Source organism: Protopterus annectens, chromosome 3.part0 (assembly GCF_019279795.1).
Source record: "Protopterus annectens isolate FY-2018-M chromosome 3.part0, PAN1.0, whole genome shotgun sequence".
Lineage (NCBI taxonomy): Eukaryota > Metazoa > Chordata > Ceratodontiformes > Protopteridae > Protopterus > Protopterus annectens.
In genome coordinates, this window is record NC_056731.1 from 1,886,940,081 (window position 1) to 1,886,967,516 (window position 27,436).

At 43.5% G+C, this 27,436-nt stretch overlaps 1 protein-coding gene across 1 annotated transcript in view; it reads left to right on the plus strand.

The window, feature by feature from the left end:
• CASD1 (CAS1 domain containing 1) overlaps window positions 1-27,436 on the plus strand; it is a 1,910,820-nt gene that overhangs the window by 746,370 nt on the left and 1,137,014 nt on the right. The window lies entirely within an intron of this gene.

The window sequence follows — 27,436 nt, forward strand, 5'->3', positions numbered from 1 at the left end:
TCTGTCTCAGCGAGGCCCTTCTGTAGGATGTCCACATCATTTGGGGACTTGACTATGACTCCTAGTTTGCAGTCATTGGAGAACTTCATTAGCCAGAGGCCTTCTGTGTTAGCCTGTACTTCAGAGAAGTAGATACCAAACAGGAGCGGTCCCAGGACGGAACCCTGTGGTCCTCCACTTGTCACCGCTTTGAGGTCAGATTTGGAGTCTGCAACTTTTACAGTGTGGGTTCTGTCAGTGAGCCAGTTGGAAACCCATCTTGTGACGTAGGGATTTATACCTAGTTTAGTGAGTTTAGCTATAATTCCAGAATGGGGGATGGTGTTGAAAGCCTTGGCGAGGTCAAGATAGGCTGTGTGAACCATCTTACCCTCATCTACGGCTTTGGTGACTGCCTCAAAGAAGTCGATCGGGTTCAGGAGACATGATCTGCCTTTCACAAACCTGAACTGGGTGGGATCCAGAATTTGGAGGTTACCAATGTCTTTGTTTATGAGTTCCATGATGATACGTTCCATGGCCTTGCAGACCAGGCTCGTCAGGCTAATAAGTCGATAGTTCCCAGGATCAGTGGTGACTCCGCTTTGTGGAGGGGGATAACTGTTGATGTGCGCCATTCAGTGGGCACAAAGCCTGATGCGAGGCTATTATTGAACATGGTGCTTAAATTGTTATTTAATAATTGTTATTATCTTTGCCAGTGTAGCTTATGTTGTGGCTGAAAAGTGTCTTGGGACCAGTTCACTTTCCTGGTTACGAAAGTATAAATAAATATGAAGTAGAAAAAAGGAGGGTGAACATGACAGAAATAATTGAGGAACTAGTAAAGCACATTTTAAGTCTATCCTTCATGAGAGAGAAAAATACTCCCACTAAAGGCATAGGGAAGTAGCAGACAGAATAAGTTCAGAGTCCTCCTACTTGTCACTTGTAAATGTACAGTAAGGATTATTTACTACAGTGAGAATATTCACACTTCAGCATGAGAGTGTGGGGGAGGGTTTATCAAGTTTGCTAGGACTACAAAAGACTCCTCTTACAAAAAACTGTTTTTATCTGCTTTCTTTTGCTGGAAGTAGCTAACGGCTATTTATAGCATAGAACAAGCTCTGGCAGACAGATAAATGAGGCTCAGTCAGGTAAACAGAGAAGCAGCTCTTTTACAGAAGGTGTGTTTAGATGACATTGCTTCACAGTCCTGCCATTATATTTTAATGGCATGACAAAACAACACCACTTCCTTATGTCTGGCATGAGTCCTAGAAAGAGGACTTGAAATGTATTCTGGGAAGAAGGAAGGAAAGCAAGAAAATAAGATCACGTTACCAAGGCAGGCCCCATCATCCGCCATTTTGAGAGAAACACGTTAAAATTGTAAAAGAGGCACTTGGAGTGATTTTGAGGCATTAAAATAGCTCAAAAACAAAATACAATGAAAAAAATATGTTTTTTGAGAGTTCTAAGGTGGAGTTTTCCTTTAACTGAGAGCTTCAATACAGACCCAATAACTGTTTTGGATCATGCACCAATAAAACCTAAGATAAAAAGTACAGGGTAATGAAGTAAAAATGAAACATTGGTGCTTTGCCACCTGCCTGTTCAAAAAAGAGGAATTTAAGGAATTGGGTAGTGGAAAGTATTCAGCAGTTATTAGGGAAGATGTACATTTCTTCAGAAGTTATGGGATAAAATAAATGTGGAGTTTAAAAAATAGGTAGAAATAAAAGAGAAAGAGCTCTGTTTAAGAAGTAATATGAATTATTTAGAGAGGCTAACAAAGGTTAAAGTACTGTAGAGAAAGGGGAGTCTCATGGAACAAGAAGAGGTGCAACTGCAGAGTGTTAGAGAAAAATAAGGTAGTATCTGGGTAATGTGCATACGTTTAGAATGTGTCTTGTTAAGCAACTATTTTTTGTTAATAACTCAAGCATAAAAACTTTTAGCACAATGCCTTAGGCAACATAAAGTAGAAAGGGTTGTCACCAAATGTAGGGAGTCTGGAACAAGAAAAATAACCAGAGATCCTATATAGGTATTAGAAATATTTTGGAAGTTTTATGAAATTTTGTACAAAGCAGAGAAATGTAGAAATCAAGAAAGAGCACAAATGGAAATATTTATGGAAGACTTAATTATGCCAAGGTCAGAGGCAGATGAAGCTCAGAAATTAACAGTTAAGACAGAAGGAGATAAGATAAAAACCATGATGTATAATCAGTCTGCAGGAAAGTCTCCAGAAACTGATGATATTCCTGTGGAAGTTTGGAAATGAGGGAAGAAAATGATACAGATGTGAAAAGTTTTACCAGTAAAAGAAAGCACAGCCATGTTGGAAGCAAGCTAAAGATGGTACATACCCGTCAGACCCAGTTTCATATAGACACATTTCATTTCTTTTAACCAAAATTATAAAGTGTTTTTGCCCATACTAGCTAAATGAATGACAAAAGTGTTACCAAAATTGATAGATATGGATCATTGTGGTTTTGTGGATGGGAGGCAAACATTTGATAACATTAATAAACAGTGATGACCCAGATGGAAGCAAAATGTAAGAAAATATCTCTGTTGCTGGTGGGTCTTGATGCAAAAAACACATTCATCAGAGTAAGCTGGGATTGTATGAGTAAGACAATAGAAGTATTTGCATTCCCTAGCACAACAATAGGGTTATTTAGGAGGATATATGAAGGCTCAGAGGCAAGAATTAAAGTGAGAGACTTCTCTGATAAACAGAAAAGAAACAGGCAGGGGTGTCTTCTTTCCCTTTTGTTATTTACTTTATATTTTGAGATATTGATAAAGAAAAATAAGGGACTCGGAAATGCAAGGATGTAATTGGTATGGTAATCAAGAAAAGTTGGCTTTATTTGCAGATGATATTATTTTGTACCTGGTAAATCCAGAAATGGGAATGTTAGTGCTGTGGAACATTTTGAGACAATTTTAAGCCTTTTTAGAATATAAAATTAATGGAGTTTAAAGCAAAGGCTGTAACTGTAAACTATGTACCCACACATGAATTGGTTCAGCAATACCCATACTTTTGGGGACATGATAAGAGCAAGTATTTAGCAGTATGGATTAAAAATGCTTCTGTTATGCTGCTAAAGATATGTGGGAAGAGACTAAATAAAAGGTAAGACAAAAACTGACAAACTGGAATTTCTCATTTATGGATATGGATAGTAAAGATACAAGCAGTGAAAATGCTTTTAGTCTATTTAGATGTTCATAGGTTCATAGATTAGTACTAAGCTAATTGCCCTTGCGAGCCATTTTAAGTCTAGCCAATTATCCCTTGTGAGACTCAAACCCTGTACCTTGTGTTTGTAAGGCAAGCACCTTAACCATTAGGCCACCCTCCCAACCCAATGTTCATTGTGTTTCACTGTTGCAGTCATTACACTTGGGGTTATCCTGCTGGCAGGCGACCCGTAGTCGGCCCAAGTTCCAAAGTCTTGGTCCGGCGTCGGTTGCTGTCGCCTCTTCCCTGACATCAGTGCGCCAGGGGGTATAAAAGTTGCAACTGACGCCATTTTCTTCGGTCTTTCTTGCCACGCGGTGCCCGAAGCAAAAGCAGTTCGCAAGTGCCGGTCGGCCGACTCCTGAGATTTTCAAAATTGAAATTCAAAACTGAAGTCTTCAATAAAGCTAAGTACCCCGTTGGGGAAACTTTTTCTTGCTCCAGACCGATGTCAGTAAAAGTTAATAATTGTATTTCTTGTGGGAAACAAATACCTCATAAGGACCTAAACTCTTACTGCATTCCTTGCCTAGGTCCTGACCACGACGTCACTAGTTGTCAGTTTTGTGCTAGATTCAATAAATGCACTATTCGGTTTGATTTTGCCTTACATTATTTTGGACGACGATTTAATTATATAATGCCGTTGAAACAACCGACGACCGGAATGTATAAAAAACGCAAAGACAAAGAAAAAGACAGGCATCCGAGGTCTAAAACAGACGACGAAGCCTCTTCTAGGCCAGTCGACGGTTCGTCGGTTCTCAGTGAGGCGCTTTCGCAGCCCCTGACACCCGCTACCTCAGAGCCACAGGCCGTAACCGACAGCCACGTGGAGACACCGAGGCCTGTGGAAACTCAAGGTATTGGGCCTACGAAAACTATACCCTCAGATGGGTCCAGAGCCGCTGAGCAGGCACCGGCTTCTGAGGGTGTTTTCAGACCTTCACAGCTTACAATTAAGGCTACTACAGCAGCAAAGGTAAAGTTCAAAACACCGTTAAAGACAGGGAAACAAGTGCAGCATTCTCCAGAACAGTTATCCATGCCAAAGAAACAGATGCTTAAAATGGCCGAAGACCTTATTACTTTAATCAGGGGTTCCCATCCCCCTCCTGACAAAAGGCCTAGGCAAGACACTGATTATGATTCCTCTGATCAGGTTTCCATTTCCTCTGTTTCTTCTTCTGATCAGGGCTATTCTCTCCCTCCCTATGAGGACTCTGATGCTGAAGAGTCTATTCCTTCAGCCTCACCGCCTGAGGATTATTCTTTTGGGGAAACCCTGCACACCATGAGGGAGCATTTCCATTGGGAGAGCCAGGATTACCCAGAATCCAAGAAAAGGCTCAGAGATTTCCTTTTATTGCCTCAGCACAGGCCCCTGGCTATCCCCTCTGTGCTTGATATTGTAGATGATGTTTTTTCGAATCCAGTCTGTCTCCAGATTCTTTACCCCCCTGCACCAGTAAAGCCAGTCAGGTACTACAGGGTCCCTGACTCTCATAAATTCCTTTACAAAAACCCCGCTGCAGACCCAGAAACTATTTCTCAGGGTCCTAAAGGGGTTAAAGCTTCCACTACCAAAAATCATGTCCCCTCAGATAGGGATTCCAGAGCTCTGGACAGAAGGGGAAAAAAAGTTTACACTTCTGCTACTTTAACTGTAAGAGCTTTAAACTGCCAGTTTCACATGCTTAAATATCAACAGTATCTTATGTCATTGTTAAAGCAGAAAATGTTTACAAATATAGAAAGTCCTGACAGTAAAGAAATGCAGGATTTATTGCATGCAGTTGAACAAGTGGGAAAGCATACTCTGCAATGTGGTTTTGATTCATTAGAGGCTTCTTGTAGAGCTGCAGTTACAGGCTCAGTTATTCGAAGACATGCTTGGTTGAAAGAACAAAGTTTATCTGACCATGTTAAAATGAAATTATTGGATGCTCCACTACAGCATGATTCTTTGTTTGGTGTTAAGGCAGAAGAGGTGTTAAAGAAAATGGAGGATAAAGCAAAGTCAATGCAAACTGTGAAAGATTTCTTACAGGTTCAACCACCTAGATTTAGCAAAAACTGGCCTTCAATAAATTGGTCCTTTCCAGTGTCAGACAGGCCACAAAGAGGCAGATGCAGATGCCCAAGAGGCAGATCTCAGCCCCAAGGCTCCTACAGACCCAAACAATGGGGTGCTACAGCCCCCAAAGGAGAAGAAGACAAATCACAGCCTTATAGTAAACAGTCACAATGACTTCCCTCTTCCAATGCTAAGCTCTTACCAGTTGACAGCACCCCTAGGGGGAAAGCTAGCACTTTTTTAAAAAAATTGGCACATGATCACCCAAGACCAATGGGTGTTGAATATAGTTTCTCAAGGGTACAGGTTCCACTTCCACATGCTTCCAAAACCAAAAGGTATGCCAAACCTGCCACAAAACCAATGGGCAGAGGCACAAAAACAGATTGCTACTCTTATGGATATGAGAGCTACTCAAAAAGTTCCACAAGAAGAACAGGGCCAAGGATTTTACTCACGCCTTTTCCAAGTACCCAGAAAGGACAAAGCATGGAGACCAATACTGGACCTGTCAATCCTAAATACTTTCCTGGATGTTCAAAAATTCAAAATGTTAACACTACAACAACTCTTGCCCATGCTGGGTTAGTTACTTTGGATCTCAAGGAGGCATACCTGCACATCCCAATCAGACAATCGTGCAGAAGATACCTCAGATTTATAGCAGGCTCAATGCATTATCAATTCTCTGCACTGCCCTTTGGCTTATCTACTGCGCCCAGGGTCTTCACAAAATGCCTGGCACCAGTAATTGCATTTTGCAGACAAAAAGAAATTCAAATATATCCCTACTTGGACGACTGCCTTATACAAGCAGAGAGCAAGGACATTCTTCTAAAGCACCTGGCATTTGTAAAAAGATTGCTAATTTACCTAGGGTACACAGTAAACGAAAATAAATCAAAACTAGTGCCCTCTCAAGAGATAATATTCCTGGGTGCAAGCTTAAATACAACTGCCCAGATGGCTTATCTCACACCAGACAAACAAAGGCAACTGACACATTACTTTCAAATGATGGCAGCAAAGACCCAGCTCCCTGCAAGAAAATTTCTGCAGGCCCTGGGTTTCATGGCTTCTTGCATTCTACTAATTCCATATGCCAAACTGCATATGAGGAAACTACAATGGTATCTACAAAGTGTTTGGACTCAGCATTGTCGCAGCCTAGAGACAGTCATAACCTTGATTCCCTGCCTACAACAGGAGTTTCGATGGTGGTCCCAGGCCTGTCACCACAACAAGGGACAGCCTTTCACCTTACCTACAGCCAGGCAGACAATAACAACGGATGCATCGGGTTATGTCTGGGGAGCACATATGCAAGGAAAATGTATTCAGGGCGCGTGGACCAAGGAACAAATGCATCTTCACATCAATCAAAAAGAGATGCTAGCTGTACAGAATGCCCTGACAGCCTTCAAGGACCTAATACATCCAGGACAATTATTAATAAAGACAGACAATACCACAGTTATGTGGTACATAAACAAGCAAGGGGGCACACATTCCTACCCCCTATGCAGACAAGCCATGACTTTGTGGAACACAGCACTGACCTACCAGGTACATCTGCAAGCACAATTCCTGCCAGGAACAAAAAATACACTGGCAGACGAACTAAGCAGAAACCTCATGGATCCTCACCAATGGAAGCTAAATCCACAAGTGTTCAGCATGATAACAAGGGATTGGGGACGCCCAGACATAGATCTCTTTGCCTCCCCTCACAATTGCCAATTACAAAAATTTTGCACAAGGACTTATCACTCTCAAGCATGGAAAGTGGATGCTCTATCATTCAGCTGGAAAAACCTGACAGTCTATGCCTTCCCTCCGATGCCTCTTCTCACCAAGGTGCTTCTAAAAGTCAGACAAGAGAGGCCAAAATTGATCCTGATTGCACCAGACTGGCCACGCCAGCACTGGTACCCAATCCTAAAGACTTTGTCTCAAGGCCCACCTTGGCCTCTACCTCAAATCCCTCATCTTCTGACACAGCAAAACAATCAGATTCTGCACAGTCAACTCAGAACCTTAAACCTGGCAACATGGCAGATAATGTAGCCACTCAGACTGCACCTCTCTCTAAAGCTGTTATGGATGTAATTTTGGAAGTCAGGAGGCCCAGCACTAGGAAATCTTATGCAGAAAAATGGAAAAGATTCTGTGCTTGGAACCAGGCACAAGGGCTCGACCCATTGGTCCCTAATATACCTCAGATTTTGCAATACCTGACTGAGATGTTGGACAAAGGCCTATCTTTTTCATCTATTAAAATCCATGCCTCTGCCATTTCAGCTCATTACAATACGGATCCTCCTATTTCTTCACATCCTCTACTACGACAGTACCTCAGAGGGGCAAAGAATATAAGACCCCCTAGGAGAGCACCAGTACCTACTTGGGACCTCAATTTTGTTTTAGGAAAACTAACACTGCCTCCATTTGAACCAGCCAGCACAGCTGATCTAAAATACTTGTCATGGAAAACTGCTCTGCTCCTAGCAATAACTTAGCAAGAAGAGTCTCAGAGTTACAGGCATTGATATCTGTGGAATCTTTCCTCATCTTTCATCAGGACAGAGTTTCTCTCAGGACAAACCCAACATTCATGCCAAAAGTGTCTCCAATGTGGCCTTAAATCAAACCATTCATTTGCCTACTTTCTACCCAAATCCCCAGAATAAAGGGAAAAGACTTCTGCACGCTTTGGATATACACAGGCAGCTACGATTTTACTTGGACAAAACAAAAACTTTCAGAAAAACTGAGCAACTGTTTGTAGCATATGCTGCAGGATCACAAGGAAAGACTATCACAAAGCAGACAATCTCCAAATGGATAGGACACTGCATCCGCTTCTGTTATGCACAACATGGCAAATCTGTGCTTAAGGGCATTAGGCCTCATTCTACCAGAGCAACAGCCACTTCAGCAGCTTTCCTCAGAGGGGTACCAACCAAAGACATTTTAGAAGCTGCAACCTGGAGCTCAGTGCACACTTTTACCAAGCACTCCCACCTACCTCTCTACTCCAAATGTAGGGCAGGCTTTGCCACTGCAGTTCTGCAGGGCTTGTTAGCCTCACCAAATCCAATCTAGACCCAGCCACCCAACCTCAGCTTTGGGATTCTACCCAAGTGTAATGACTGCAACAGTGAAACACGATGAACATAGTACAGTTGCGTACCTACCATAATTGTAGATGTTCGAGTGTATTCACTGTTGCAGTCCAGGTTACCCACCCACCATCCCCCTCTTTGCTGGGACTATTCTGTACTTCTCAACTCTATACAACCTATGTGGTGTATTTGCTTGTAGATGAAGGAAATGTTTACAGTAATATATGCGTACTTGTTTGGCATAATTTTATCTTTTCAGCCTTCTTGTCTGGGGGCACCTGACATCTGGGGCAAGAAAAACTGAAGAAAATGGCGTTGGTTGCAACTTTTATACCCCTGGCGCACTGACGTCAGGGAAGAGGCGACAGCAACCGACGCCGGACCAAGACTTTGGAACTCAGGCCGACTGCGGGTCACCTGCCAGCAGGATAACCCCAAGTGTAATGACTGCAACAGTGAATACACTCGAACATCTACATTTATGGTAGATACACAACTTTACTTTTTATATACAGGTCAGGCATATTTTTATCAACCAGAGGATAAGTTGTGGTTGATATTTAATAAAGAGTCGAAGGAATTTGTCTGGAAGGGCAAGAGAAAAAGGGTTAAGTGGGATATGTTGAGACGTCAAATAGAACATGGTAGTCTAGGATATTTTAGAACTACATAGTTAAGGCTCATATATATATATATATATATATATATAATACAAACAGAAAGATGTAATTTAAAGTAGAAAGGGATGATGATGAAGCAGGGGGTAACGTCAAGTAATAAGTAAAGAGTAGGATTTTATATGCAGATCCTTAAGGAGAATAATAGCCATAGAGAGTATTATATTTATATAGTAGCTCAACGTATTCTAAGAACTAAGCCAATATGAGAATGGAGAAAGTAGATTTTGCCGTTAGGAATGACTGCAAATAGGGGTACAGAGAATAGGCAAGGGGGGCTGGAAATTACTGTGGAAAACTTCAAAGGAACTAAGATATTGGCAGCAACTAACTGGAGAGGGAAAGGTACTAGAATGGGATGAGGCCAAGAAGACATTTGGACTTCAGACTAGAAACTGCCTTTCTTACCAGGGATTGATATCAGAATATAGGCAAAGAGAAAAGGATGGGATAATCCTAAGTGAAAGACCTGCTCTGGTAGAGTTTTTAGTTGAGTCTAGAACAGAAGCTTCTGTCAAAAAGGGATAATTAGTAGAGCATATATGATATTGTACAATAACTATAAGAATCAATACAACACCAAACATACTTGTCATAGGTGACTCCATAGTCAGACACACTGACGTCCCACTCACCAGGCTGAACAAGGAGAGGGTCACAGTAAGCTGCCTATCGGGCGCTAGAATCCGCCACATAACACAAGCACTCGGGTCACTCCACGGCAAGTACAAATATGACACAGTCATTGTCCATGCTGGTGTGAACGACCTGAGACGTACCTCCCTGGACTACATGAAAAGAGACATAGAGGAGCTCTCTGATTATGTAGCCCAGGCAGGTATGACCCTAACCCTGAGCAGTATCCTTCCTTCACCAAGAATGATGCCACAATATAGAGACAAGATGATCAGCTTTAACAATTGGCTTAATGTCTGGTGTCATTCAAAGGGGATCCAGTGTCTGTCTGCCTGGGATGACATGCTTGACAAGTCACGCTGCTTCGCAAGGGACGGCTTGCACCTGTCACCCCTGGGATTCCGGATATTGGCTAAGGCTCTTGCCACCCCCATAGTGCCTTTTTAGGCAAGGCTCAAATTCTAAACCTACCACCCTAGAAAACAAAATGGGAAGAAATTGAGGGTAATGCTGCTCAATGCCAGAAGTCTAAATCTCAAAATGCACGCACTCGAGGCCCTTCTCAGTATGGAGAACATCGATGTCTGTGCTGTAACTGAAACCTGGTTCAAGGCTCCTGAGAGCACCCGGCACTATTAGGTTTTACCTCATATCATGCGTTCCGCCCCAAAACCTGGACCACTCCACAAAAGGAGGGGTGTATCCATATTCATAAAGGATACTCACACCTCCAGGTTGGTGGCAACGCATGAAGCTTCGGAAACCATCCAGGTGCAACTAACCATAGGCAAAACTGCTCTACAAATTGTAGCATGCTACAGGCCACCCTCTCAAACTCAGGAACCCCACACAGCCTTCCTGAAGACACTGGAGGGTATAAATGTATCTCCAAACACCATCATATTGGGTGACTTCAACTCCCGAATATAGACTGGGAACATTACTCAAGCCCTAACTTTCTAGCCCAACGGTTCCTGGAGTTCATAAATTCAAATGCCATGGAACAGCTAGTCACTGTTCCCACGAGAGGAGAAAATATACTAGATCTCATTGTCACAAACATGGGGACAAAATGCTCCACACCGAAGTATATCCCTCATTGGTGAGATCTGATCATAAACTAATCTCATTGGAAATCCACATCCCGCCCCACCCCAAACAAAAAGACCATAGTGAAGAACTTCTCTAAAGCAAACTTCACACTACTCAAGACTGGTGTGGTATCCTTCAAGGCCCCTGAGTCAGAGGAAACCACAACCCAAGCTCGGAAGCCCTTACAAATGCCTTCTATGAACACCTCCAGGACTGCATGGATCAGGCAATCCCAAATAAAACCAAGACTCTTTCCACAAAGGGCAAACGTCCAGTCTGGTGGACCCCAGCCATTAACAAACTTTACAATAAGAGGAGAAAGCTATTACATGATAGAACAAAATCCATAAAAGGGAAGTCACCCCTGATCATTATTAGTAAAAAATACGAGCACTCATAAAATCAACTAAGGCCAATTTTGAGAGAAAAATTGCCATGGATTCAAAGGACAATCATAAGGCCTTTTTCAGCTATGTTAGGAACCTGGGTGGAAACTCCCAGATATGCTCAGAATTAGTCCAAAATGATACAAAATCACTGAACCCACAGACATTGCCAACATACTGGCAGACAGGTTCAGTGCAAACTTCACCCCCCTCTCCCCCCTAAAGGAGAGATAACTATCCCAGCCGAGTGTAGCCTCCCGGACATCTCAAATGCGCAGGTGAAAGCTGCTCTCTCTAAAGCTAAAACACAGCATCAATGGGACCGGATGGTGTCCCCGGCTGTGTGCTACACGAGCTAAATGAGGAATTAAACCGCACATAAGGCAGCTGTTTAATCTCAGCCTTACCACAGGATACGTGCCCAAGGAGTGGCGGCAACTGTGGTCCCACTCCACAAAGGTGGCGCCTCTACGGACCCTGGTAATTACCGCCCCATAAGCTTAACAAGTCTAGTCTGCAAAGCTATGGAGAGGATCATAATGGAGCTCATAAACAAAGATATAGGGGACTTGCAGACATTGGACCCGACCCAGTTTGGCTTTGTCAAGGGAAGATCATGCCTTTTGAACTTGGTCGACTTCTTCGAAATAGTCACCAAGGCCATTGATGAGGGAAAGGCAGTCCATACAGCCTACCTTGACCTTGCAAAGGCTTTCGACAATACTCCACTCGGGTATTGTAGAAAAACTTACCAGCTTAAATGTAAACCCATATGTCACAAGATGGGTTGCAAACTGGCTTAAGGACAGAACCCACAGGGTTAGAGTTGCTGGCGCTGTGTCAGACTCCAAGCCGGTCACAAGTGGTGTCCCACAGGGCTCGGTCCTTGGCCCCTATTGTTTGGCATCTACTTCTCAGAAGTACAGGCCAACATGGGAGGACTTTGGCTGACAAAGTTTGCAGATGACTGCAAACTGGGCCATAGTGGAAAGTGCATCGGACACGGATATCCTTCAGAAGGGACTCACGGAAACAGAAAGCTGGTGCCAGAGCCATGGCCTGAAGTTAAACGCCAAAAATGTATAGTCATACCCTTCGGGAAAAACAAGGTAACCCCAAGCTACCATATAGGTGGCAATCCACTAAGCACAGAAGAGGTTATCAGGGACCTGGGGACCCAGGTTGACAGTGGCCTTTCTTTTGACACTCACATTGCTAAAGTGGTTAGAAAGACCTTCTACATTGCCCACCTGATCATGAAGGGATTCACATCCAGATCTAGTGAGGTCATTGTTCCCCTGTACTCTTCACTTATCAGACCAATGATCGAGTACAATGCCCCATTCGGGATGTATCTCACCCGACATCTGCAGCAATTGGAGAGACCCCAAAGTTCCTCACCAAAAGGATAAAGGGACTCCAAAATCTGTCATATGCTGCCAGATTGAAGAAACTCCAGCTCTATTCAGTCGCATACCGTCTGCTCAGAGGTGACATGTGCCTGACATACAAGGCCATGTCCAACCCGAATTAATGGACATGCTCCACCTCAAAAATCCAAATCCACCAAAACCACTAGAGCAAGCGACTTAAACCTTAGCACGGATATAAATAGGACGTGCTGGAGGGATAGATTTATCACTCAGAGACTCCCTATGCTGTGGAATAAAATCCCGGTCCATGTGAGGCAGAGCACCTCGCTGACTCTGTTCAAGAGAAATCTAGACCTGTGGATGGGAGATCGTAGGTTTACCCCGGGAATCATCTCTGGGTCACTGCTGGACAGAGGCATAACAAACTAATGGGCACAGTATTTTTTCATATAAGGGGTGGCGTAAGCCACAATAATTTGGGCTAGGCTTATAAATGCCTTAGGGCAGATAGCCTAGTATAAACCTATGAACCTATGAACCTATGAATCACTCAGAGGAGGTTAGAAAAGATTAAGAAGAACGTTTGGATAAGCAATTTACAAGGGAGCAAAAGGATGATATATGTATGGCTCCTGAGTGTGCAACAAAGTCCAGAAGGTTTAGGATTTTTGCTTGGAAGTCCTTGCACAGGTATTTTTCTACCCCAAGCAGACTTTAAATTTCCTGAGGTAGATGGCAAATGTTGAATGTGTGATGGGGAAGAAAGAGGTAACTGGGAGCAAATATTTTGAAAGTGTAATGAGTTGGCAGATTTTAAAAATTCCCTGCAGAGTACTCTGTTAGAAATATTGCATGAGCAAATGAGTGTAACTAATAAAATGATTCTTTGAACTGGGACACAAGATCTGAATTTCCACACAGCAAGGCTTTGCTAAGTTGAGTAATGGTGGCCGCTACAAAAACAATTACTAGAAAATGGAAATCAAAGTCTAAATAAACTTCATTTGAAGTATTGAATATTGTAACAGTGAACTGAAAGTGGGATCTTTAGAAGAGGGAAAGAGTAAATTACATAGAAATAAACGAAAATTGAAGGAACAATACATGCAGAATAATGTCCAGGAGAATGAGAGAGGTTTAAGGGAAGCCATGAATTGAGCAGTTTATGCAATGAATTGACGATAGTTATAAAGAAAGAACTTATGAAATGCATAATAAATATAACTGGAAACATGTAGTTAATATGGTTTGTTTTCTTTTATGTTAATGTATGATGTTATGTAGTCCTATCTCACCTCCATTATTACGTGTGGGTTCGGAGCCGATCCTCTGCTCCGACTCAGCCGCTTTTAGAAAGCCTGAAAACTTCTGATTGACTCGTGGCTAGGAGGTATCCCATGGTGCATGAGCACACGCCCCAGATCTCTTTTGCTGCGTCTTCAGTCGGAAGCTTTCTTGGTTGGCCTTGGCTAAGTGATACCTTTCTTACTACTATTACTTCATTTTTAGGAATTTATTGCTTATAGAGAACTTTTCTATTGTAGCTCATTACTGAAAGTCAATTTTTGCGACTTCTGATTTGTGACTTTAACCGGATTTGACTTGGTTAGCGGATATTGTCTTTTCTGGCCTATTGCTTGTTCGTGTGCGATATCGCTTGTGTGTGTGTGTTTTTTGGTTTTTACTAGACCATTTAAGTTAGAGGTTCTAGCTTTGTCTCTTTTTGTTCTTTACACTAGGTACTGGTAAGGTTAGAGGACCTAGCTCTCCCCCCCCCCCTTTTTTTCTTAGAGTGTGATAGGGCTAGATCTGTTTAAGTTAGAGGATCTGGTTCCTCTCTTGTGTGAGTGTGTTGGCCTTCCTTTGCTGTCAATATGTCTAAGGAATCTAAGGAACACAAACCATCAGGCTTTAAAAAGTGCATTAAGTGTTCACAAAAAATGTCCATCTCTGATGGACATAGCGTTTGTGTATATTGCTTAGAGACCATACATCTGCAAGAAACCTGCCTTTTCTGCCATTCTTTTAGCCCTAGCATGCTCCAGGAATGGAAGAATAAATTTATTTTAAAAGGTATGTTGAAACCTTCCTTCTAAGAAGACCTAGCCAGTTTTTCTTCCTCTCCTAAGTCGCAGTCTTCTAGGAAGGATAAGGGCAAAACTTCAAAACGGCCTTCTCCGGTTTCGACTTCTGCCTCTGAACCACCACAGAAGTTACAAAAAGCGGAGTTGATGTCTTTCTCTTTGGCTCCACAGTCTTCGAGGCCAATTGAGATTTTGGACACAGAACCTGCAGTATCAGTAGCAAGTGTTTTGGTGCCGATCACTAGCAGCCCTATTCGGAGCCAGTCAACGGATATTCCACCGGTCTCCCCTATTCTTAAATCGACAATATTACAAAGAACAAGGTCACCCACGCTGTCCTCCAGATCCTCCAAGAGTCTATCTGAAGAAGACTTCGAGAGAGTGGTGGTCAGACTCTTCAAGTCGTCGGCCTTGCCAAAATTTTTATCGGCTCCGACCCACTCTGTCTTGGAGAAGACTCCTTCTACCTATCCTGCTTTCATTCCTCCTCTAACCCAGATTGGGCCTTCGGAGCCGATATTGCCGGTACCGACTACAGTGGAGTCTTCGATTCCAGCACCTCATGTGGTTGTCTCAGAGACGAGTTCCACTCCTACACTCTCGGACCCATCTGAAATGTCTAGGGTCCGAAGCTCCTCGGTTGGCCCTGATGGGAACACTTGGAACCAAACTTCTTCAGTGCCGAATCTCCCTCTTGGTGCGTCGGCCCGAGTGAGCTCGGACCCTATATCTTTCTCGGAGCCGATCCTTCTGGAGCCGTCGGCACCTTCAGTTTCTTCGGAACTGAGGTATCTTTCGGAGCCGGAGGAATCGGGTCTTCATGAAGATGAGGAGCATGCTGGATAGCTCATCTGCCCCACGTAGAAGTACCGATGCTATACTCCCTCAAGCGCCAACTACAGTTTCAGCATCTTCTGTTCCCCCGGATGGCAGAGATCCATAGTCAGGACCCCCACTTGGGTGGCCCCCAATCTTCCGAGGCCTCCCCAGAGAACCCCACTGAGGAGCCCCCTCGGAAGAGATCATGTAAGAGGAAGCATGTAGACTCCCCTGATGAGTCTCTCACATCTGACACTGACCTCGATGAGTTGGAGGGGTCCCCTAAGTCTGGCCTCTGAAGATGTCTCCTTTGCAGACATCTTGGAGATCCTCAGGCAGAGAGGTGGCTGGCCCACTGTTACCCAATCTGATGAGGAGTCAGTGTACCTGAAGGCTTTTGGGTCTCAACCCTCAGCTTCATGGGTGTCTCCCCCGTTTGATGAGTTATTGAATCTTGTGAGTCAGAAAGCATGGCAGACTCCTGATGCTGTGGAACCGGTCCCCAGGAGGCCGAACAAGTTTCTTTCCGCCCCTAAAGACAAAGAATTTTTATCCAAGGGCTTACCTGTAAATGTTGGTGGCGGCGGCCACTAAGAAGGAGCTAGCAGAGACTTCTTCTTCTATCCATCCGCTCAGTAAGGAATCCCAAACGATGGATAGATACGGGAAGCGTATCTTCTCTTCAGCGGCTTTTACACTCTGATCGCTGAATTATCTATCACACTTCATGAGACTTCAGAGAGATCTCCTGAAGGTATCAAGGTACTTCTACTGAAGGAGACTCATCTACAGTATCTACTCAGTTGTCTACCTTAACATCCATTGCTAACTCCTCCATGAGGCTGATCTCATACGCAGCTGATGGTGCGAGTAGGGCGGCGGGTTTAGTTGTCTCCTTAAGGAGACACTCCTGAATGCATCTATGCAATTTTGCTGAACCTTTCAAGTCTACATTCACCAATGCTCCCGTTGACGGACTCTCTCTTTTTGGACCCAAGGAGAAAGATACCCTCAACAGGTGTGAACAAGAAAGAAAGACACTCTCTGCCATGGGAGTCCGTTTTACCGTCCCTTCTAGACCTTACCCTAAAGGTCAGAAGAGTGGTAAAATGTGGTTAAAGAAATCACAGAGATCTTTTCAGGATACACAGGGTGATTCCTCCTTCAGAGGCAGGGGAGGATGAACAAATGGTAGACGTCGCCCTAGAGGCAGGGGAGGTCCACAAAATCAGGGAGGTCGCGATTCCTTTCGTGACTGTCCCTGTCAGCATTCCTGATGTGGAACCCGACTGTGCATCTCTGGAGCCGGTTGGGGGTCGCCTGTCTTTGTACCCAGAAGCCTGGCTAAATATCACCCGAGACAAGTGGGTACAAAGCATTATCACCAGAGGTTACTCTATACCCTTTTCCCTTCCACCATGCCCTCCCAAAAGGATCCCAGATGTACCACCCAATCACAGGGATCAAGCAGCTATAGAGATAGAAAAGCTGCTCTTAAAAAGAGTCATCCAAAAGGTCCCAGCAGACCAGACAGGATTCGGAACATACTCCAAATTCTTTTTAGTTCCAAAAAGAACAGGAGACTGGAGACCCATTTTAGACCTCAGCAGGTTAAACGAGTATGTAAAAAAGTCCAAGTTCCGAATGGTCACTCTACAATCCATACTCCCTCTGTTAGAGAAAGAAAATTGGATGTGCTCAATAGATCTCCAAGATACCTACTACCACATCAAGATGGACAAAGCATCAAGGAGTTTTCTACGCTTCCGGCTGGGAGCCAATCATTACCAGTTTCGGGCACTGCCTTTTGGTCTCACCACAGCCCCCTGGGTGTTCACCAAATGCATGGCAGTAGTGACAGCCCATCTTGAGGCATCAGGGAATTCAAATTTTTCCATACCTGGACGATTGGCTCCTGACCGCCACCACCAGGCATCTTCTCATTCAATCCAGAGACTCCACAGTCAAGCTCTGTTCCCAGTTGGGAGTCTCTGTAAATTGGGAAAAATCCTTAACTTTGCCCACTCAATCTATAACCTTTATAGGAGCAAACATAGACACGGTCTCTATGACAGCCAGACTACCAACAGACAGAATACAAAATCTTTCACAGCAGATTTACAGGTTACTTCCCCTTCGAAGAGTCAAAGCGAAGGTGGTGTTACAACTTCTTGGAACAATGGCGTCGACTATAACATTGTTACCATTAGGAAGACTACATATGAGAATACTCCAATGGCTGCTGTCATCCCAGTGGTCTTTTCAGTAATTGCCCCTGCATCACCATATACGAATCACAGATTCTTGCAAAAAGGATCTCCGTTGGTGGATTCAGCCAGGTCACTTTACCACAGGGACTCCCTTTGTACTGCACCAACCCGTTGCCACTGTGACCACGGATGCCTCTCAGATAGGGAGGGGGCATTATCTAGGCAGAACTGTCCAAGGCACATGGCAAGATCACGAGGCCCATCTGCATATCATTGTCCTAGAGATAAGAGCGGTGCTTCTAGCATTGCAAGCACTTCACGACTTTCTCCTTCTAGGGACGATAGCTATCCAGACAGACAACATGTCGGTGGTATGGTATCTAAACAAGCAAGGGGGAACCAGATCTTACCCCTTATGTCGAGAGGCCTTGCGAGTTTGGAACTGGGTAATTTCTTCCCAACGCTTTCTCATTGCAACGCACATCCCGGGGACATCCAACGTGATAGCAGACAAGCTAAGCAGGGCAATTCTGTTACCTCACGAATGGTCTTTGAACCAGAAAGTAGCCCGACAGATCTTCCACAAATGGGGACAACCATGCTGCAATCTCTCTGCCAGCCCCATCAGTTCCAAATGCAGCACCTTTTTCTCCCTCATTCCTCCTCTGGGAGAGTCTCCGAGAGAGGCAGTCGTCCACAATTGGCCCCCGGGACTTCTTTATGCACTTCCTCCCTTTCCACTCATTCCCAAGGTTATACAGAAAGCAATGTTGTTGGGAAGCAAGATGATCCTCATCACTCCTTACTGGCCTCGTCAGATTTGGTTTCCCTTCCTCGGGCCTCACCTGTTAGACTATCCGTGGACTCTGGACCCAGTACCAGACCTCTTGACACACGTCAGGTTCTCTTCATCCCTGTCTCCACACTCTCATACTGACAGCATGGCTGCTCCAGTTCCATCATTAGTCAGGCTTCACGATCTGTCTCCAGCTGTAACCCATATCATTACCTCTTTTCATAAGCCCTCGACTAGAAAATTGTACAACATTAAATGGAAGAGATTTTCTATTTGGGCAGATAACAAAAAGGTTAATCCATTTACACCTCCCATTCCTATTGTCTTAGAGTTCCTGTCAGAACTTTTTCACCAGGGATCAGCACCTGCTACACTCAGAGTTCAGTGTAATTTTCATGTGGGAATTAACGATTCTAACCTTATGTCCCACAAACTTTGCAAGACTTTTCTCAAAGGTTTTATGATGTTAAGACCTCCCGTTCAAGATCCCATTCCTCCGTGGGATCTAAATCTAGTCCTTTCTAAACTTACTTTGCCACCTTTTGAACCAGCCCATAGCTGTCAATTAAAATTTCTATCATGGAAGACTCTTTTTCTGGTGGCGATAACTTCAGCCAGACGAGTTTCCGAACTGACCATTTCAAGGATTAATTGCATAAAGTTAGACCCTCTTAGTAAAAAAGTCTGCATATCATTGCTGGAGCCTTCCTGTATCCTGACAGAGTGCTCCTCAAACTATCTGGAGATATACAGAGCTGAGTATATTTTTCTGGCACGTCAGAGTTGTGTACTGGTAATTGTTGTTTGACTAATTTTATATCATTGCTGGCTGACTTCAGAGTTGTGCACTGTTATTTTTGCTTCACTGTATAGTTTTTCAGATCTCTGCTGAAGGTGTTGGTTTTCCCATACCCACCCTTCCTATTCCTGTGTTGTTGTTTAAATTTGGAGGCTTTTGCAGTTGCCTGTCCCCACTGTAGATTTGATCTGGGACACTCCCCCCAGTCCCATCTCTTTACCTCATTCTACCTAATAGACTCCTTCTGCACTTTTTAGTCATTTTTAATTTAATTGCATTTTTTAAACTGTTTGGTCTAACATTCCTACATACTCAAGTTTGCTAGCTTGCACTGCATTTGAATTGTTTTGACTGATGTTTTAGCTACTTTTCTGTATACATATATATATATGTGTGTGTGTGTGTGTGTGTGTATGTGTATATATATATATATATATATATATATATATATATAAAATACCTTTTCTGTAACTAGTGTAGTCCAGATTCAGATTAACTGTATCCAGGACTGTATGTAAGCTTCTGAGCCCCCCAAGCTTTCTGTGTTGGTGGGAAGCCTTCTAGCATATCAGTGGGAGTGGTAAGCACTAGGTAATCTATCTACCACATAAGGAGTGGTTCTGGCGCAGAAATTGTAGTTATTGGCCGTTTGGGCAGTTTTTTCATCTCTCACAACTTTCTGATTTAAAAGCCCACATTTGCACATGTTTCCCCCCGTTCCTGTAACTAGTTTAGTCCAGATACAGATTCTTAGTTTTAGCACTTGAATTTGCTTATTCGTGATCAGCACTTGTTAAGAACTTGTAAGCACTAAATAACCTACTAATTACTACAGCACTCAACCTTCCTCATTAACTAGAGGAAAACAGTTTTGGTACTTTCCTCACTTGCTTGGAGAAAAACAGCTCTTGTACTCACTTTCCTCACTTATCTAGAGGAAAATAGTTTTTTATTCAGGCATGTCCAAGGGTCAGCTCCCAGTGTTCTCTCCTGTTTATCTGATGAATCTGGGCATCTTGGGGCAATGTAGAAATTGCCTCGTACACAGACAACCCTCTCCTCCTACCACCCAACTCTACAACCTGTGAGAGATGCACTTATCTAGCCAAACTGGAGGTAAAGCTCTCTCCAATCAAGACTGAACTTGACAGTCAAGAGGAGAAGGTGTAAACACTTGTACCACACCACACTCATCACATAGTCTCACTAAATCTACACCACCAAAATCCACACATAGAAACACAAAAACATTTGCGGAGGCTCTTAATAATAATCTGCTCAAGCAACAGAGACCTCCAAAGCAAAAATGCAAGCAACCTCCACCCCCCAACAAAACCCAAATGACACATAGCCCGCAGACTCAGTGTGCCACTCAACCACAGCCAGTAAGGCAAAACAACGTACCCAACACACTAGTCATAGGAGACTCTATAGTCAGGCACACTGATGTCCCACTCACCAGGCTAAACAAGGAGAAGGTTACTGTCAGCTGCCTGTCGGGTGCCAGGATCTGCCACATAACCCACGCACTCAGGTCACTCCACAACAAGTACAAATATGACTCTGTCATTGTCCATGTTGGTGTGAATGACCTGAGATGTACTTCCCTGGGCTACATGAAAAGAGGCATGGAAGAGCTCTCCGATCTTGTAGCCCAGTCAGGTATGACCCTAGCCCTGAGTAGCATTCTGCCATCACCCAGAATGATGCCGCAGTACAAGGACAAAATGATTGACTTCAACAATTGGCTAAGCTTCTGGTGCCATTCTAAAGGGATCCAGTATTTGTCTGCCTGGGATGACATGGTCGACAGACCACGATGCTTTGCCAGAGGTGGCCTGCACCTGTCACCCCTGGGATTCCAGATACTGGCTAAGGTTCTTGCCGCCCCAATAGTGCCTTTTTTAGGCAAGGTTCAAATGACAAATTCACCACCATAACAGGAACAGACAAGCAAAAACTGAGGGTGATGCTACTCAATGCTGGAAGTCTAAATCTCAAAATGCACTCACTTGAGGCACTCCTTAAAATGGAGAACATTGATATCTGTGCAGTGACTGAGACCTGGTTCAAGGCTCCAGAGAGCACCCCTGCACTACCAGGCTATAACTCATACCCCACTTTTCGGCCATGTAACCTGGACCGGAACACCAAAGGCGGAGGTTTGTCCATATTCATTAAGGATATCCACACCTCCAGGCTAGTTGCTCAGCAAAATGCAGCCATGGTTATCCAAGTGCAACTAACTCTGGGCAAAACTGCAATCCAAATTGTAGCTTGCTGCAGATCACCCACCATGCCCCAGGATTCCCACTCCTCTTTTCTTGATGTACTGGAAAATATTAGGGTTCAACCAAACACCCTAATAATGGGCGATTTCAACTACCCCACCATTAACTGGGAAAACTACTCATGTACCAACTCCTTTGCTCAACGCTTTTTGGAATTCATAAACTCCAATGCCCTGGATCAACTTATCCACACCCCCACCATGGACAACAGTATCCTAGATCTAGTCATTACCAACATGAATCACTGGTGTTCCACACCTGAAGTTGTCGCCTCATTGGTCCGATCCGATCATAAGCTAATTACCCTAGATATCCACATCCTGCCCCCACCCCCAGTTAAGGAAACCATGGTAAAAAATTTCTCCAAAGCCAACTTCATGCTTCTTAAGACAGAAGTGGTGAACTTCATGACACCCATGCAGATGGACAATGCAGTTACGACAACTGAATCCTACACAATTGCACTTTATAAGCATTTACATGAGTGCATGCATCGTGCTATCCCCAGACAGAACCAAGACGCTATCCTCCAAAAAAAGGAAGCCAATCTGGTGGTCCCCTACCATAAACAAACTGTACAACAGAAGGAAAAAATTGTTGCAAAAGAGAGTAAAATCCCACGAGTGGAGGAGCTTCCTGGTCAGCCTCAGTAAGAAGCTGCGTTCCCTGATAAAATCCTCCAAAGCTAGTTACGAAAACAAAATCGCCACTGATTCTAAAGACAACCACAAAGCATTCTATAGCTATGTCAAGAATCTCAATGGCAACACTCAGATCTGCTCTGAGTTACAGCACAATGGCACTAAATATACAGACCCAACTGATATTGCCAACATCCTGGCAGATAGGTTCAGTGCTAACTTTACCCCCCTCTCACCCCCCTAAAGAGCCCATCTCTATACCGGAAGAATGCAAGGTTCCTGTAATCACGGCTGCTCAGGTAAAAATCACACTCTCCAAAGCCAAAAACACAGCATCCATGGGACCAGACAACATCCCAGGCTGCATTCTACACGAACTACAGAAGGAACTGGCACTCCACCTAAGTACCATGTTCCATCATAGCCTCACCTCAGGCTTTGTACCTGCTGAGTGGCGCACAGCAACGGTTATCCCACTCCACAAGGGGGGAGCCACCATGGACCCTGGGAACTACCACCCCATTAGCCTGACGAGCCTGGTCTGCAAGGCCATGGAACGTATCGTCATGGAACTTATAAACAAAGACGTTGGTAATCTCCAAACTCAGGACCCCACCCAGTTCGGGTTTGTAAAAGGCAGATCATGTCTCCTAAACCTGATAGACTTCTTTGAAGCAGTCACCAAAGCCGTAGACAAGGGTAAGGTGGTTCACACAGCCTATCTAGATCTTGCCAAGGCTTTCGACACCATCCCCCACTCTGGAATTATAGATCAACTCACTAAACTAGGTATAAATCCCTATGTCACAAGATGGGTTGCCAACTGGCTCACTGACAGAACCCATACTGTGAAAGTAGCAGACTCCAAATCCGACTTCAGACCAGTGACAAGTGGAGTACCACAGGGTTCAGTCCTGGGTCCTCTCCTGTTTGGTATCTACTTCTCTGAAGTACAGGCTAACACAGAAGGTCTTTGACTAACGAAGTTCGCAGATTACTGAGCCATAATCGAAACTCCTAACGATGTGGACATCCTACAAAAGGGCCTCAGTGAGACAGATGCCTGGTGTCAAAGCCATGGCCTCAAGCTCAATGCCAAAAAGTGCATTGTCATCCCTTTTGGTAAAAACTCTGAACCCATGAACTACAACATAGGCGATAGTATACTTAACATCGAAAGTGTGACAAGAGACCTTGGGGCACACGTGGATAGTAGTCTCTCCTTTGATAATCACATCACCACTGTAGTCAGGAAATCCTTCTACGTGGCACACCTCATCACAAAAGGTTTCTTATCCAGAAAAAAAGAGGTCACTGTTCCCCTCTACTCATCACTCATTAGACCCATTATAGAGTACAACGCCCCTTTTGGTATGTACCTCACAAGACATCTACAACAACTGGAAAGGCCTCAGAAATACCTCACAAAGAGGATTACCAGCCTCAAACAGATGCTGTACGCAGACTGTCTCAAAAAACTCCAGCTTTACTCCGTTGCATATCGCCTACTCAGAGGTGATCTCTGCCTAACATACAAAGCTATGTCAAACCCAGGGCTGTTGCACATGCTCCACTTAAAGAAATCCCAATCCCTCCGAGCTACACGCTCTAGGGACCTAAACCTTGTCACCATAATAAACAAAACATGCTGGAGGGATAGATTCCTGTCCCAGAGACTTCCCATACTCTGGAATAAACTACCTATCTATATCAAACAAAGCTCCTCATTAGCACTCTTCAAGAAAAATCTTGATGATTGGATGGGAAATAGGAAATTCGCCCCGGGGATCACCTCTGTGGCTCTGCTTGATAGTGGCACAGGAAAATAATTTTCTTGGGTGGCAAAAGCCAGGGTACCTTTTTGGCTGGGCTTGTATAGGCCCTAGGGCTGCTAACCTAGTACCTACCTATGAACCTATGAACTGCAAGCCGTGTCAGTTAAACCTCCATACTTAATTTTTCGCAAAGATAGGGTCTCTCTCCGGACGAATCCTTTCTTTATCCCCAAGGTCTGCTCCCATTTTCATTTGAATCAAACTGTCGAATTGCCAGTATTCTTCCCCAATCACACCAATAAAGCAGAGTACAGATTTCACCAATTGGATGTGCATAGGCAACTGCCTTTCTACATCCACAGAACTAAAGGATTTAGAAAATCAGACCAGCTATTCGTTTCTTTTGCTGAAACAAGAATGGGTTTGCCACTTTCCAAGGTCACACTATCAGACTGGATCTCTAACTGCATTTCTTTCATTTATACTTCTGAGAGAAAAGCGTTACCCCTTAAAGTCAAAGCGCATTCTACCATGTAATTTTCTACTTCTGCTGCCTTCCAAGCCAGGACTCCTATTGATGATATATTTGCAGCAGCAACATGGGCTACCCCTCACACCTTCATTACCCATTATAAATTGGACCTCATTTCCAGGGGTAGGGCCTCATTTGGTTCCACGGTGCTCAGGAGTACTTTCCAGTGAGCCACCCATTCAAGATGCTAGAGACGCTGTCCCACACGTAATAATGGAGGTGAGATAGGACTACATAACATAAAGAGGTTATGTACTCACCATAACGTTCCATGTATGTAGTCCATCTCGCCGAACATTATTACGAACCCACCCACCAGCCCCCTTCCTGGAGGATCTGGAAACAGTTTTCTACGGTGGTTTATTTCATAAAGGATACTATTATTAGGGTTTTTATTCTTCCAAACCTTTGTTCTCCTTTCTACTTTTTCTCCTTATATAGACTGGCAGCAAACAAGATTTGGGGAGTGTCCTCATGCACCATGGGATATCTCCTAGCCACGAGCCAATCAGAAGTTTTCAGGCTTTCTAAAAGTGGCCGAGTCGGAGCTGAGGATCGGCTCCGAACCCACACGTAATAATGGTCGGTGAGATGGACTACATACATGGAACGTTATGGTGAGTACATAACTTCTTTTTTGCTTCTTTAAGTTCATAGGTTCATAGATTAGTACTAGGCTAACTGCCCTTGTGGGCCATTTTCAGTCTATCCAATTACCCCATGTGAGAATCAAACCCTGCACCTTATGTTTGTAAGGTTAACCATTATGCCAGCCTCCCACCCCTGAGGAGTGGTAATGTATTAAATAATAAAGGTATTACAAAATGCATGAGAGACCCCTTCATATCTGTGAGATGCATTGCCATCTCAGGTTCTGCCTGAGAAAGGTACATGAGTTCAGTAGTACAGACCATTTACTTGTCTCCATTACTTAATGTAAAGAGAGGCTGACTGCATCTAAGCAAATCCTTTCCAAATGGATTGCTTGCTCCTTTGCTTTTTGCTACTAGACAACCAGCTTTGCCTGGAACATGCTGTCAAAATGGGACTTCACCAAGCATGTGGTTACGTACTGCATCTGTATCAAGAATATGCCCAGTGTTGATACGGGCATTGTAAAAAAATGTGTGTCTCATCCCTAGTGAGGATCCATAGTTTGTGATTTCCAGGGATGGACTTCCTTTGGAATGTTGGTGCTTCAGCACTCATCTTTCTGAACACTTCTGACCTTCCTCCAACTCTGGCCTCTCAGGAAGGTTTAATGTGTACTGTTTAAGACTCTTCCCAATAGCTTCCCATACAGAGGGCCTTTGAATTCAGATAACAACAATATGCATTTAAAGAGAGACTTTGAATTCTGATATAGCAGGTAAGTTCTTAACATTACATTTGTTGTCTTAACATCTCTGTCTCCTGTCGTGTTTGTGACACTTTGGTACGAATTTGCTCCTTATTTTTTCCACCACAGTGGCCTTACATTTGTATTAGTTTTCCATTTGGTAATTGTTACCATGTACTTTTGCCAACATTTTTTTATTTAGCTTCTGTACTATGGTGTGTGCTTTTAGATAATTGATTTTTTTTCTTTTCCATAAAATGAAAACATAAGAAATGATTGATAATTTCACAGCAGAAAGTGTTCATGGCCTCATGTATAAAAAAAAAATCTTTAGCTGCAGATATTTTGGATCTTGTCAAAACCTGTTAACATGTTATTCTACTTTTTTTTCTTAAATTATTTTTATTTTTCTGATAATGAAATAAAAAAAATTCTTAAACATAAACTTATAATCAAATTAAAAAATTTTAATGGTTTACTGTCATAAGTCAGAAACGCACTCAGTCAGGTCATCATGTCGTCGAAAACTAATGGCGAAGATAAAAACGTTTTTCAGTTCCAGTCTCAAACCATGCTAAATTCAAGTATTTGGTATTCACTGTTTTGAAAATGTGCCAGTTGACCTGCATGTGCTGTCCAGACATCAATATTCAAGCTTCAGTATGCTAGTTTTCGATTTTTCACCTCTTTGAAAGTATTCTTTTGATGATACGCTACTCGACTAAGTGCGTTTCTCAATTATGATAGTAAACCAGTTGTAACTATGTACAGTATATACGATGGCCTGAAAATATTGAAAGAAAAATAAACACTAAATAATCCATTTCTAAATAAATCTTCTTCTTCTTTCGGCTTTTCCTGGTTAGGGGTCGCCACATTGGATCACCTGTCCGCTCATGATTGGCAGTGGAGTTTTACAGTGTCGAGTTGCCAGCCCGGCGCCCAACCTTCCACAGAAGGCACACACACGCATGCACTCACACCTAGGGCCAATTTAGAGTGTCCAATCCACCTATAGCATGTCTTTGGGATGTGGAAGGAAACCGGAGCACCTGGAGGAAACCCACGCGACCACAGGGAGGACACAGAGACTCTGCACAGAAGGCACCCCAGCCGAGAATCAAACCAGAGAACCTCTTGCTGTGAGGCGGCTACGCTAACCGCTGCACCACCGTGGCCGCCCAAATCCATTTCTAAATAAATAAGCAAATAAAATAAATAGCTTCCAGAATTCATTAACGATAGTTGAGTCTCATTAAGAGTTATAGCTTTCTTCCAAGGATTTTTAACTAGAGGTCTGGGATGGAGTTTGTATTCTTTGACTTCAGTTGCCTTCAGCGCTGACTTTCAGTAAGGATAAAAAGTCTTTCAGGAATGGTGAAGCAATAGAATTCCATTTCAGGTAATGCATTTTGTAGTAATCGCAAGTATTAACTGTAGTCAAAACAGATTATCTTTATTCAAAGGAAGGCCATCATTAACATTAAATAAAATTAAGGCTTTTGTGACCTGTTATTCTGTTCTCATAATGCTGTCA